The sequence below is a fragment of the Schistocerca serialis genome, chromosome 2 (assembly GCF_023864345.2).
Source record: "Schistocerca serialis cubense isolate TAMUIC-IGC-003099 chromosome 2, iqSchSeri2.2, whole genome shotgun sequence".
NCBI lineage: Eukaryota > Metazoa > Arthropoda > Insecta > Orthoptera > Acrididae > Schistocerca > Schistocerca serialis.
The window spans coordinates 763390557-763402681 of record NC_064639.1 but is presented as its reverse complement, the minus strand read 5'-3'; the positions used below and the strand labels follow the sequence as shown (position 1 = coordinate 763402681).

The following is a 12125-nucleotide window of genomic DNA, read 5'->3' as shown; positions in this document are numbered from 1 at the left end:
TCCAGATGCTGTGCTGGCTGTGCAAACTTCGGCAAGCACTGTTACGCGAGTTGTTGAGCAGTAAGTGTTACAGATAAGAGAGGTTTTGAATTTGATTAATTGCATTGAGAGGCTAGTAAAACCTTTATGAAATAATCACAGTTTGAAGATGAATACTGCAATTGTAAGATAAATAAAAGATGCAAAGTCTCTCCATGCAATTAGGACTCTGTGCAGGGTGTTACTCTCTTACTATGTTTTAAAAACAAAATAATCCAAGCGAACGGTAACTTAAAGAAATTTTCAACTGTGAGAAAATTTTGTGCTGGAAAGAAATAAAAAATTATGAAGATAATGGGATTGTTTTTAGAGTAGTCTTGGACCTTTGGACAGGGAACTCAGACATTTCCTTGAGGAAAAGAATATTTAGAAAATTAAGGTACAAACCTGTAGCATATGTTTCCACAGAGGGATAGAATCCATATCCAACCAACTGCAATTTTTTCCACTGTATTCAGTTGTAAAAACTTGCAGGATGTTGACAATTAGAAAGGGAAACATTGTTTTACAAATTTATTTCCGGACCAACAGCCTGTGACAATTATGGCAAATAACACCCCACATGTTTGCTGCCTGAAAATGTTGAAGTTTCCACCCTATGTTGTATTTATTCTCCATGTGCTGTAATTGTTGTAGTACTTTTAGATATGCTGAACTGAGATGCTGTCTCATCTTGAAATTAAAGTGAGACCACTCGCAGAAAACCACTCAATGATACTTTTAAGAATTTACTTCTGATACTGTATGTATGTTTGGATTGATTACAATACTCATGTTACTGTGTAACTGCTATTTTACGTTTTCATGTGATCTAGACATAAGAATCACAAAATTGACGAAAATGCAGAATCAAGGAAAATATCAAAACCCTCAAAACATGAGCAAAAACATATGTAATTGGCATTTATGGTTAAAAATCATAATCGTATCCAATACATAGTATAGAATCTGTACAAGTGAAGGGAATTAAATGTACAATACAATGTTTATACAGTAATTTGTGATAATGAAGTTCATCAGTTTTGAAGAAACACTCATTTTTCAGAGATCTTTCCTTTTTGCTCACCCAGAAAAAAGTAAAAATTGTTGAATGTGGTGAATGAAACAGAAAACTGTGAAGTACGATGAAAAGTGTCGGAATTCAACATGTGTGGGTTTTCCTTCTATAATCAATGGCAGAGCAGCATACTCCGGTGATGTGAGTGCTGTGACCTCTAATGTATTGCTTGTAAACTTTTCCTTGTTCATTGTGCTGAGTGGTTGAAGGAGAGTGTTTTGCATTATTGCCAGTGCAATCTATTTGCACTTCGAACTCATTGCTTGCTGTAGTGTAAACACAGCAGGTTTCATGAATGCACTATAGACACACAAGTTTTCCCTCACACATGGTTCTCATACCAATGAACATAAAATATAGTTAAGGCTGTTGTGATTTTAGTGTTTCTCTGTCCCAGTAATCTGTTACATTTATAACAATCTGCCTGCCATCACAACATATTAAACATAATTGAGGGCTGGAGCAAAGACAAACAAGCCATCGCACGACTCTTCATTGAACACATCCTGTTAATTATGGCACCACACATAGCAGATGGAGTAGCCTACATGGGCTGCAGTCGGTAGAGGAACAACACGTTCCAGATTCTGCCGACAGGCTCTAAGCAGAACTACTGTAAGCAGATAAACATAAGTGGAAGCCATGATCACTCCGTTTGCCATACAGTGATCACATCAGCCATAATTTGTAACAAGCTGTCAAGCAAGCTTGCTGTTTATCTATAGCATTCGCTTGACATGACCATGCTATACAGCTATTGGCTGCAAGTGGAAAACAAACATCTGAGATGTTGTAATTCGACAGTTTTCACCGTGTTTTACAATTTTCAGTTTATTTCACCATGTAAACTATAATTTTTTGCTATTTTCGAGGTGAAATTAAAATGAAAGGATCTTCGAAGTGACTGTTTTGAAGTATAATTTGTAGCCGTAATGTGTTGGGAAATGGCTCAGTTACCTCGTACATCATTAGCAAAAGTGCTAGCCTCTTCTTTTACGTACATTGTGGTATTATTAGTGGCAACATCCACTTTTTTTCCCTAATACATTTGTTATATGACGTAAAATTTTGAAATTTCTTTGTTGTTCGTTTATGGCTGTGCGATTTGTTTATAAGTTATGTGTTGGTAAAATTGCAATCTAGGAGGGTAAAAATGAAATTCTCGCACCGACTTCGATTCGTAGCTTCTGTGCCTGTTTATACTTTTTAATTCAGTACTTTAGTAATTTTGAATGTTTCGTAGACTAAGGTCTGTAAACTTAGACGGAGTGAGCTAAAGAAAGCGTGTTAGTGTGGTGTTGTGGCTGCACTGGCTGTTGGGTGACATAGCAAGTCTCCAGCCAATAAGAGCTCACTAGCCGGAAATGTCCGTCATTTCCTCGATTCTGACTGAGCATATCCCTCGAGACTCAGTGTTTGAATTTAAAAGGTTGACAGGTAATATTGTTGCTGAATACAGTACACCAGAAATACATGCAAAGAGATGAGACTGAGTTATTAGTTACACAAGAGGAGGTGGCGGCTGGGCTTCTTCATCACATATTGACCTGGTGTGTATGACGCTGTAATCCAGCAGTAGTTGTATCATAATTGCATGGTGAAGCAAAACGTTGCAATGTGTGTTGGCAGTGCCAGTTGTGGATTGCGTCACTGTTTCCTCTCTCATGTCACATCTCTATGCAACAGCCTAAAATATTCCCTTAACTCCGCCGCTACCCACAGTGTGACCTGTCTGCCTTTTGTGCCCCTTATAACAAATTCAGTCACATCAGATGTCAATAGTTAGGAAGAAAACAGGAGGAAGTCAAGCGAGGCGCTGAGTAAGAACATAAAATTGAGATAAACCTTACTAGAAAGAGGAATAAAATCGGGGAATTTTTAGCATTTATCTTATGGGTTTTACGCAAGGGTTATAAATTGATAGAATTGCGAAAAACATAAAATTGAAAATTCACTGTCTATGCAAAAGAACTAATTCTGCATATTATAAATTAGATGGTAGATAATTCATGTATATGAGAAACAATAGTCAACCTAAGACTGAAACACCACAAGTGATTTCTCCCCAATCAGAACAATCTTCACAACTTGCACTAGTTGACTTGTTAAGCATAAATTTCTGCATTCTTTCGGTTAGATATGATATGAATTGGTTGTCTGTACTATCAGTTGCATAAAACCTCAGTTTACCTAGGAGAATATTGTGATGTGCACAGTTCAAATGCCTCAGGTAGGTCACAGAAAACTAACTGGTGCTATTTTGTAATTTAACACTCGTAAAATTTGGTGAGTGAGTGTGTAGATGGCATTCTCAGTTGAACAACTCTTTTGAAATTCAAACTGTTATTTATAAAAGGATATTGTTGTTGCTCTGGTGGAATACTATTCTAGAATATGTCACTTCAGAAATTTTGGAAAATGATGCCATTAATGAAACAGATTGGTAGTTACTGAAAGCTCCCCTATCACCTTTCTTATAGTCCCTCTGGAAAAATGTCCCAAGTTAGTGATACATCACATATTTCTGGAAAGACAGTGCTTATTATATGGTAGCAAGTTTGTAATACTATGTTCGAAAAACTATCAAATCCAGATGAGCTTTTACTTTTGAGAGAATATGTAATTAATGTAATTTGTGATGGAGAACTGGGTGAGACATCCATATGATTGAGTGTTATGAGGTTTGTTTTTGCAGCATACTGCTGTGTTTTTTCTCTTGAACTGTTTGCCCCTAAGTTTTCTACCATGTTTAAGAAATGTTCATTAAAAGCATTTGCTACCTGTGACTCACTTTTATAGCCCTTCTGTTTAAAACAATTGTAATTTTATCCTATTACTGGCCGGTTGTCCTGCCTCTTGTTTCACTACATTCCATTTTCACTTTGTTATTGGAATCACTGTTTTCTGACATAATGTGCATGTTTCTTGGTTTTTAATGTCGTTTCTTAGTAGTTTTGAGTAGTTTTTATAGTGCAAGATCTTTACTTGTTCTTGCCAGCAGACACATTTCCCTGTTACTTTCACAAGATGCTTTAATCTTTCTAGTGATTCATGATTTTTTTTACGTGGTTGTTTAATGTCCTTTAGATTAGCTTATAAAGAAAGCTATTTCCAAATGATGATATGAATTTATCATGGAATATATTAAATTTTATATCAGTCTTTGGGCCATTATAAATTTTATCCCATGTCATCTCTTGTAAACTGTTCTTAAAAAGTTTGTCCTACAGCTATTAATTATTCTGATTTCCACTGAGGGGTACATATACTATGAGGCACTATATTATTTATAGTAACTAACTCATCAGAGATATATATAACTGGACATACAGTTATTTTCTTGCTGCGAGCCTCATCAGTGAATACATTATCAATTAGAGTCTTACTATCTTCATTCACCAATGTTGGAAAATTAATTAAAGAGATCCAATTGTAGAATACAAATAAGATTTCTAGATCATTTATCCTATCAGAATCCAGTACAAAATCTTCATTGAAATGGCCACAGATTGTTAACTGCATGTTGCTGTCTGATAGACAGCACAGTAAGGAATCTGAATGTCTCATAAACAGCTCAAAATTTTCCAAATTTTCTATGTACAGTTACAATTAAATTTAAACAGTTTTTCAGTATTAATACAAAAATACACACTTGTTTGTGGTGATCACTGCAAAACCTGCTTGTTTCAATGTTTTTGAAGTTGTGTTCTGCCGTGACAACTCATTTGGTTCTCGAGTTATTGGTATTTATACCTGATGGTGTCACACAGTGTATCCATTTCTGTCCCTCGCGTCGGGAATCATGTGGTCATAACAATTGTCGTATTTGTAAATGTTTCGAGATATTGAAATGTTTTTTTGCAAATGATAGCACACAAAGAAAAACTTGAAATTTGTTTATTCGTTGAAATGTGGAAGTATGTTGTCCATAGCTGTGAGAAGTCAGTTGAACGGGATGCACTAACATGTCAGTAGCACTGTAGGAACAGCCAGGTCCCTGTTTAAACACTTTCTCAGCACTTGGGGAGCAGCAGAGCATGATGAATTAAATTGTCCACAGTAATTAATGCTCAACCGGCTACAATACAATTTTTCTTAAGAACTGCCCCAGTAAGAAGTTATTAGTCAGTAATAGTATCATTTAACTTAATTCCTATCATAATATTTCTAAGTAGGTTAGTTAATTACTCACAAAAAGCTGTTGATAATATCTTTATAGAAATGTCTAATGAGCAAAATTATATTACAAAACCAATAGTCAATGACCTCTCAGACCATGACATGCAATTCCTTTTGTTAAATGTTAACACTGAACAGGATATAAAATCTTTTGCATCTGACTTCAAGAGGATAGCTAGTGTACTGGTAGATAGGACAGCTTGGCTGTGGAAGTGGAAGGGTAGCCCACAACATAGACAACATTATTCACAATTACAAGCACTCAAGCTTTAATGATCTTCCGGCAATAAAGGCTCTTAACAAATTTCAATTAAGCAAGGACATAAACTTGGTTACAAACATATGTTAACCTTCAACCAGTGAATAACACCAATAAAGAATTACCAATCAATAAAACGTAGGTAAAGGACTGCTTTACAAGAATGCTTATTAAATAAAATCATGAAAGCTAAGTTACAAATTTTATGTTAAGCATCAACAGGTGAATAACCCCAATAAAGAATTCTCATTTAAATAAAACATAGATAGGAAAATGCTTTACCAAAATGCTTGAGTTGTGTAAATTCATGAAAAGCTCAATTACAACCTTTCTCACGAACTACTTAGGAATTTACTGCAAATAAACAAATTGATCTGTTTAATCAGAAGGTAACTGCCAAGTCCAAGCGACTGAAGCCACTCAGAACGGACGACCGCCCCAACGCTGGTCATCAACCGACATCGTCACGGCCCAGCGGCCACCGTGCTAAAACAGACTAATGTTTCTGTAAGCGACCGACAACAACACAGGAGTAACAGTGACTGAAAGTCGGCGTATGCCTTACGAAACACGGCACACCCTGAAGCGGGAGCAGGCACAGCTGACTAGCGCCCATACAACTGCGAGCAAACAAATCTCACGCTGCCCGTACTAATGCGGGAAATGATAGCGAGCGACAAGACGCCACGCGCAAAGCAGCAACCGTGCCTACCCCTCGACCACAGAATGCGCCCTGTCTCCTTGTCTATGGTAATACAATTTATAGCACACAAGAAACGATTTAATAATGGCATTAGTTCAACCCAAGATCAGTTAACAGTTAGGTCCAGTGAAGATTTACCCACGGATTTACCTTCAAACCAACTTCCGGACCACAGGCGGAAATTAGTAAACTTGGCATAAGTTTTCACCAGACCGATAAACAAGAAATCAAATTAAACAGTCACGATACGCGAGCCCTTCAAGACCTTGCTATCTTACAGTTATCATTAACGGCGAAACATACACAAATGAATGACAAGAAATTCACCATTGAAATCAAAAAATACACCACAAAGGTTAAATTAATTAATTTGCAGACGAGCCAGTCACTGAAAGTTCAGTTTCACAAGATTAGGGCTAACCTCACTCGGCAGCAATACATTTGTGTGCATGATAACTAGGTTGCCCAAACAGGACTCCAAAACCCAAAACAGGTCACACGTTAGCTGTCTTGTTCTCGGATGCTAGGCACCACCGTGCTAAGGCAATCGTGACGAAAAAAAAATCTCTGAATTACAACTGCCTGCAGCAAAACAAATGAGTCAGGGTGCATGAACGTAAAGCACAAGTCATTGTTCCAGCTGGAGCGCAACCTTTTCAATGCACATACGGACAGAACAACACACGTGGGCATAAAGGGAGCAGCAGATGCATACCAAGCAAACTATACTGCGCCATAATATGACCCACGTCACGTCCACAGCTCCCGGAGCTGGTGTCTGCTCGCTGGACTGCTGCAACTCTCTGTTCCTCGGAAAGCGATGCTGACTGCCGCCTTGCTCAACCCTCCCTTCTCGGCCGTGCACAACAACTCTTCTCTTGTCGCCTCAGAGTGCGGCCGCAATGTCCCTTCTCCCCTGCTGTCCGCCCCAGACTCTCGTTACTCATACTCACTCCCCCGTTAGGACCCGCTCCGACAGGAGGCGCTCGCAATAGCACATAGTGCCAACCTCAACCGGAGGAGTAATCGATAGCGTCTTGCGCCCAAGAGCCACGCCACGGCTTAGCTAGTAAGTCAAAAATTGATTATTTTAGGACACTCCTTAAAGACATGAATGGAGTGATGTATACAGTGCTTATGGCATGGATGAAAAATAAAAAACTTTTGTTAATAAACTGCTTATCTTATTTCAATAATGTTTGGCCCCAAAACTAACCCAGGTTATACCAAAGTCTGGAAAGAAGCCATGGACGACTCAAGGATGAGAGGAATATTGTAAAAGAAAAAGGCAACTGTATCTACCATTCAGAAACAGCTCTGATGTTGATGCTGTAGCATATTACAAGACATACTGCAAAATATAAACATTAGTAACATGGACATCAAAGAAAATACATTATGAGAAAAAGGTAATCACAGCAGATAACAAAATAAAGGTGATACGGAATATAGTGAAGTAGGAGACTGTTAGAACCTGGTATGAAGAGGGGCACATAGCATTAATAGCAAATGATAACATTTGTAACAGATGTTTGCAGTGTTACAAAACTTTTTGACAAGCATTTCAATACTGTGACTGAAAAGATGGGGTTGTCAGGCCCTGTAGACGCTGCCAGACAGTACCTCATACAGGTTATATGTAGTAACGTCACTGACCATCCCTAACCTAGTAGAAGTAATGTCCACCATAAAATCTTTAAAATAAAAAACTCTAGTATGATAAAAGTCATCAAAGTTAATTAAATAGTGTGATTTTGAGCTCAGTAACATATTACACTATCAATGTAACCAGTTTTGGATTCAGGGAGACCACTCACCGAAAAGCAGAAGTATTGAGTTATTAATTGGCACACACAAAGGAAAGAAAATGTGCTAGCTTTTGGGGTTATCCTTTGACAAGCTGGGGGGGGGGGGGGGGGGGGGGAGGTGCCCTCCCCCAATCCACACACACACACACACACACACACACACACACACACACACACACACGCTTATGCTCCTGCATGGTGCAAGCTTTTCAGTGGATGGTCTTCTTTAATCCAAAAGTATTTATGTTCTACAAGAACTTACCTAGTGTGTCTATGTAAACAATTGTTTTCAATGGAACAATTCCTGGATGGTTGAAATATGCAAGGGTTAAGCCTTTGTTTAAGAAAGGGGATAAAAAATATTGTCAAATTTCTGTCCAAATTCACTTTTGCCAACATTTTTCAAAAAATTTAGTAAAACTAAAATGCAACCAGTTTCTTAACTATCTGACATCAAATAGTATACCGGTATTGTCAATTTCACAGTTTGGATTTCTAAACTGTTCTGATATTGAGAAGGCCATCCATACATGCAGTGAAACTGTACTAAATTCAGTAGACAATAGATTACAGCAGGCTGTTCCAGCTCGTCGGCTCCGTTGTGAACCGCGGAGTGCTCCCTGCTCCAGGGAGCCGTGTCGTTCGCTGTGACCATTCAAGTGGGCCGGCACGTGGCACGGTTGACTGAGGCAGGCGGCAAGGCAAGTGTTTTTATGTGCCAGCTGCGTCTTACAAGATCGACAACCTCATACTCTTAGCTGCTAAGATGTGGTGACAGGCTACACCAGGAAATACGATGTTCGGGAAATAAATAAGAAACAACTGTTTTACAAGAAATTGCTGTAGCTTGATATTTTCTTTTCATTGCAAGATCAGAAATATCAGGCGTCAAAGTGTTCGCAGCATTAATGCGGACGATGGTCTTCATTGTTGCATCCTAAAGAAATGATCATTCCTTACTTTTTACTCTTTTCATTGCTGAGAAAAGCTGCTCACAACAATACGTAGATTCAAACATGCACATGATCTGAGCGGCATTGTTGTGAAGCTTGGGAAGTGTTTTTTGCTGTAATGAAAGATACCATCGTGACAAATCCAACATGTTGTAGTACCTCTCTTTCAACAAAGTTGAATTTTGCAAATCAATAATCTCCAATTGAAGTGACGATGACAAGGCATCGGGGGGAACCGAAAAAGGATTGCTGAACACCTGAAGTTCCATTTCCAAACTAGTGAGGTCTCGGAATCGTGTTTCAAACGATGTGATGAGCTGCTTGAACTTTATGATTGGTAATCGCCGAAAGTAGTACCTTCAGGTAGTTTTAAAGAAGCAAGACGATTGAAGAATGTTAAATGTCCATTACTCATCTGTCTCTCAAATAAACGTAACTTATCCACGAACGCTTTGATCTGGTCGCGCATGTCAGCGATTAGCTGCCCTTTGCCCTGCAATGACAGATTTAAATTATTCAGATGCATAGTTATGTCAGCTAGGAACGCCAGGTTTCATATCTTTCAGACAACGCATTTCTTCCCCTTTCATTTCGAGAAAAAGGATATTTCCTCACGAATGGCAAAGAAAACATCAAGAACTTTTCCCCCACTCAGCCAACGAACTGTACTGTGGCAAGGTATATCCCCATACTCCGCTTCCATATCTTTCAGGAATCCTTTGAATTGGCGATGATTCATACCGTGGCGCCGCACAAAATACACACACTTCACGATATCTTTCATTACGCCACCTAGCTCTACTGTTTCAGCACACAGTGCCTCTTGGTGAATAAAACAATGAAGAGTCAAAATGTCTTTCCCCAATTCGTCCCTGAGTTTATTTTTCAAACGAGAAGCAAATCCTTGGTGACGCCCGATCATTTGTGGTGCACTGTCTGTCGCTACAGAATGGAGCTTATCCCACGGCAAATTGATATTGTCCACTGATTCACAAACAGCTTCAAAAATGTCACGTCCTGTTACGGTGTAATCGAGTGGTACCACATCCAGGAGTTCTTTAGTTACTTGCAGCTCCATGTCGACACCACCCACAAAGACTGCAAGCTGAGCACAGTCCGATATGTTGGTGCTTTCGTTAAGCGCTAGCGAAAATGCAACAAAGCTCTCCACCTTTTTCCTGAGCAGTGTCTCTAAATCTGCTGCCATGTCCAGGATTAGATTGGCAACATTCTGCAACTGCTACCGTGCACGATTTTACGAGTGGTCCCACCAAAAACGGCTTGCCACTCGTCGCAATGATTTGAGCGACCCTGTAGCTTGCTCGAATTGCAGATTCAGTAGTGTTTTCTCCACTCTCATTCACCTGAAAATTAGAAATGCGTTACAGGACACGAACTATGTTGCATGTTTTGATACCCTCTGTATTACAAAACCGTTTTTAAACTTATATCTCCTGGTACGTCGTTCTTAAGGCTGGCTACCAGTTCTCTGCGTGCAGCGCCTTCAGCCTGATTGTAGTGCGCTGTGTGAAGACGTGTATAATGTTGTTGTATATTGTACCTCTTCGCAGAATTAAATACTTTGACATACAAGACACTGCGGACGACCATCCCTCTCAATGAATAGGAAGGTATCCTCCAATAGAGGTACAGGGCTCCCGCGGCTAGTCATAGCTGTCAATGAACACAGATTATTGCGTCAGTTGCGGCTGCATGTGGCCAGGGGGCAGTGAGTTCGCTTTCCCCCTCCACGTGGGCTCCGAGCTGCCGCAGTGAGTGCTCCGGAGCTCTCCGGCTCCCTGGAGCTCAGTTGGAACAGCCTGGATTACAGACTAGTATTATATTTCGTGGTCTGGCAGAGGCATTTGACTGTGTAAATCACAATATCCTTTTACTCATGTTAGAATATTATAGTGTAACAGGAAATGCTGCAAAACAGTTCAAATTCTATACCTCTGACATGAAACAAAGGATGACACTAGGAAAGACACATCTATGAAGCTGTGAGGCATCATCCAACTGTGATGCCGCATCACATCCTACAAGGTTCCAGTTAGAGCCTTTACTTTTCTTGTGTGTGTATATCAATGACCTTTCATCAGTAATATTACTAGATGCCAAATTTGTTTTATTTGCAGATGTTACAAACATTGCAATAAATAGCTAATCAAGTGTACTCTTAGAAAGACCAGTTAATGAAAATTGTCATGGATATTAATAAATGTTTCCTAGCCAAGTCTGTGTTCGACCGAGTCTCGGTCCAGCACACAGTTTTAATCTGCCAGGAATTTTCATATCAGTGCACACTCTATTGCAGAGTGAAAATCTCATTCTGGAATTCTATGTCATAAAACGTTGAAAAAAACACACTACATGCTGTTTAGAACTTGTAAGAGGTTTCTCACCAGTATATGCGTAAAATCTGATGACGAACAGATAGAAGAAGTGGACAGTCCTAGATTCTTGAGGTTACTGGTTGATGATAAATTCAGATGGAAGGAGACACCATAGAACTGCTGAATCATCTAAACAAATCTCTACTTGCAAGGCGAATGTTGTCAGACATAGGGAAACTGACATATTTTGTTTACTTTCATTCCACAATGTCATGATTATTTTTTGGGGTAACTCATCAAGCCAAGCTAAAGTTTTCTGGGTCCAAAAAGTGTGATAAAAATTATTTGTGATGTGAACTCAAGAATATCCCAGAGACCTGTTTAAGGATTGGAGATATTAGCTACCGCTTTCCAATATGTTTATTCCTTAATGCAATTTGTCACACTAGAAATATGAATAATCTACACAAAAGACACTTACTTTGGTCCAAAAATGTGTCCTTTATTCAGGGACACACATTTTCAATAAGTTTCCAGCAGCCATAAAAAGTTCAAGTACTAATAAATTTCAGTTTCAGAGGGACCTAAAGGATTTATTCCTGGCTATCTCCTAGTCCATTGACGAATTTCCTAGTAGAACTGACTGATGTGTGTGTGTGTTACTAATAATATCAAATAATGCAAGTATTAGTACAATATGTGTTCTGTACCAATTCATTGTAGTAGAGTGATCTTTGTAACTAAGTGTTGTAAAATGATTTTTCAATTTAAAATTTCTTACCTTTTAAAAT

The 12125-nt window shown here is 38.9% G+C and overlaps 1 protein-coding gene across 1 annotated transcript in view; it reads left to right on the top strand.

The window, feature by feature from the left end:
- Positions 1-12125, top strand: part of LOC126457980 (uncharacterized) — a 108471-nt gene that overhangs the window by 31984 nt on the left and 64362 nt on the right. The window lies entirely within an intron of this gene.